Source organism: Otolemur garnettii, unplaced genomic scaffold (assembly GCF_000181295.1).
Source record: "Otolemur garnettii isolate 467f Iridium unplaced genomic scaffold, OtoGar3 scaffold00145, whole genome shotgun sequence".
NCBI classification, from domain to species: Eukaryota; Metazoa; Chordata; class Mammalia; order Primates; family Galagidae; genus Otolemur; species Otolemur garnettii.
Genome location: NW_003852540.1, coordinates 2796425 through 2799616, shown reverse-complemented (window position 1 = coordinate 2799616; position 3192 = coordinate 2796425).

The following is a 3192-nucleotide window of genomic DNA, read 5'->3' as shown; positions in this document are numbered from 1 at the left end:
AGCAGAGACAGAAACCTCAGCCCAAACTTCCCCTCCATTTTTCCTCTTAAACCCCTAGTCACTGATCAGGGACCTTGTTTTCTCCTTTCTTCTTCCTTTTGCTACAGTATAGTCTCAACTTTTAGGCTACCTCTTGCCTGAAAAATATTCAGCCCTTCATCCAAATACAGAGGGTGCCAAAAAAAAAAAAATCAAAACAACAACAAACAACAAAACAAAAAAAGTATACACATTTTAAGACAGAAAAAAACTGTATTAAAATTGTAATCAAGTTTGACTTTTGCAATTGCAAGAGGTGGTCAAATGTAACTTACAATCATCTTTTGTAATTGATATATACTGAGTATTACATTTTTACAGTGTTTTCCTTCCCGTGATTAAGTAAATGAGGAGAAAGCTATGTTAATTAGTAGGATGTAAGCACTCCGGTTTGTACCAATAATCAACACACTGAATCCCACAAAGGCATAAGTGTATTCATGATCTATGTATATATGACTTAATAAAAAAATGTGTACACATTTTTTGGCATCCTCTGTATAAAACTCAGTCCATTGTCTTTCTTCTTTTTCACGTGGGGCCAGTAGGCATTTCCCCAGGCTTGTTAAGAACTGTAACTCCTATAGCTTAAAACGAAATCATTCTTATATTTTATATTATCAATGTGCTGTTGTAGAAGATATAAACTTTCCCTGGAAGGTTTATTTCCATTTTTTTGGTGAGCTTAACTTGGATGACTTTGAATCCAGGTTCAAGTTTGAAAATGGAAATAAGATTTAGAGAACTTACGTTCTCCATGCATGTGCTCTGATGAAGAAAGACATATCCAGGGAGGAAAAAAGTAAAAGTTATAAGGTGCAAGTGCCTGGATCTTTTAACAGAGGTAGTAAGCATGTGGTGGTGGGAGGGAGTGGAGTGATCAGGATATAATCATATTCCCATATTCATCCCAAACATAAACATTTAAATCCCACTCTCCAAAATAATACATTATATCGGTTAACATGTTCATTAAAAATTTCTGGAAGAATAAGCAGTAAAACAGTAACAGTGGTTACCTATTAGAGGTATGGGGTTGGGTGGATGAGAGCTAGGAAAGGGAAATTTTGGTATGTTCTTTCAGCACATTTTGACGTTTAAACTATGTGGATATACTACTTATTGAAAAATAAATTAATTGAGGAAGGCTTACCCCCTAGCCAAACCATGGGCTCATAAAATGTATAAAATGGAAGAAAATGCCATATAATATAGCTTCTCTTTGATGAAGATTCCATAAACAACAAAGAAACTTGTATGTTGGGGCTACCTCCTGATGCCTTACTGCTGTGTGTGGGCACAAGTGTGTGTGCCCTGTGTTTGTATATGTGCCTGTGGGTCTCCTGCAGAGGCTGCAGGTTGGGTGAGAGGGTTCATCGTGGGATTATTTGGGAGTATGATTATATCCTAACCACGCCAGTCCCCCCACGACATTTAATTCCTGTGCTCCATTCCCTGTATATCACAATGACTTTTCTTATCTGTAAGATTCTAAAGATCTATTTCTTCACCCTTTTTGGCCACTAAAGCGGTTTTTGAGCAGTTTTTGAGTGGTGAGTTCCCAACTCACCAAAGACTGGGATTGGCAGAGGAGAAAGGGGAAGGAAAAGAAACAAAACAGAGCCGTGTACCTTGCTCTCCCAGTCCTTACCTGGCTGTGCTTGCGGGTTGCTGGGGCCGTCACTGTCAGGCTTCCCTCTGCCTCACATGGTCTCTCCCGCTGTGGATGGTGAGAAGAACATGACCAAAACGTCTTTTAAAGGCACCAAAAGGAAAATTGCTTCGTACCCTGGATGTGTTGAATGATGATTCTTTTGATCACTACATCTCTTTGAATTTCTCTGTTTGTCTCATAGTATTGGATAACCCCTTATTTTTGTCTTTTCTGTGTGTAAATGCTGAAATCTCCAGATCAAGTTAGGATCCTGCCAGTATGTGCTATGGCAGGAAGCTGCAGTCACAGAACACTACATAGAGCCTAATAAACACATTCTACCCCTTTTCTACTTTTTAAAAAATTTTCTGTAATGCCTGGCTGTTTTCCTTGTTCACAGAGACCATGAGAAATGAATTCCTGTAATTTCATCAGCACCCTTGGAAGCAGGGTTCTGCTATTCTTAGCTGCAGGTTGCGCAGATCTTAAGATCTGTTAAATTGAAGATAATTAATTCTGTGAGATCCGCAAAACTCAAAAGGATTGAGAATTCAGTGCTGTGTCCCTGTGGTGAGCTGGTCCAAGAGAGGCTAAGGCTTTGGGGACCTGTCCGTGACACCTCTGTGGTCCCAGAAGGATTCCAGCATTCCAAACTCACCAGCAAAGGAGCTAAGTAAGCCTTGGTTGCTTTACTTAGCCTTGGGTTATTTTTTAATAAGTTTTTAAAAATTAAATGATAGCTGTGTACGTTAATGCAATCATGGGGTACAGTGTGGTGTTTTCATATACAATTTGAAATATTTTCATCAAACTGGTTAGCATAGACTTTATGTCAATTTTCTTAGTTATTGTGTCAAGACATTTATACTCTACTTTTAGAAAGATTCACTTGTACCCTTGTACAAACCATAGAGGTGATCCCTCCAATCACCCTCCCTCCACCCATTCACCCCTCTCCCCTCCCCTCCCCCCTCCATATTCTTAGGCTATAATTAGGTTATAGCTTTCATATGAAAGCTATAAATTAGTTTCATAATAGGGGTATGTACACTGGATACTTTTTCTTCCATTCTTGTGATATTTTGTTAAGAAGAAAATTTTCCAGTTCCATCCATGTAAACATGAAGGAGGTAAAGTCTCCATCTTTCTTCATGGCTGCATAGTATTCCATGGTGTACATATACCACAGTTTGTTGATCCATTCGTGGATTGATGGGCACTTGGGCTTCTTCCATGACTTGGCAATTATGAATTAGGCTGCAATAAACATTCTGATACAAATATCTTTGTTGTAATGTGAAGTTTGGTCATCTGGGTATATACCTAATAAAGGAATTGCAGGATCAAATGGCAGGTCAATTTTTAATTCTCTAAGTGTTCTCCAGACATCTTTCCAAAAGGAACGTATTAGTTTGCATTCCCACCAGCAGTGTAGAAGTGTTCCCTTTTCTCCACATCCACGCCAGCATCTCTGGTTTTGGGATTTTGTGATATGGGCT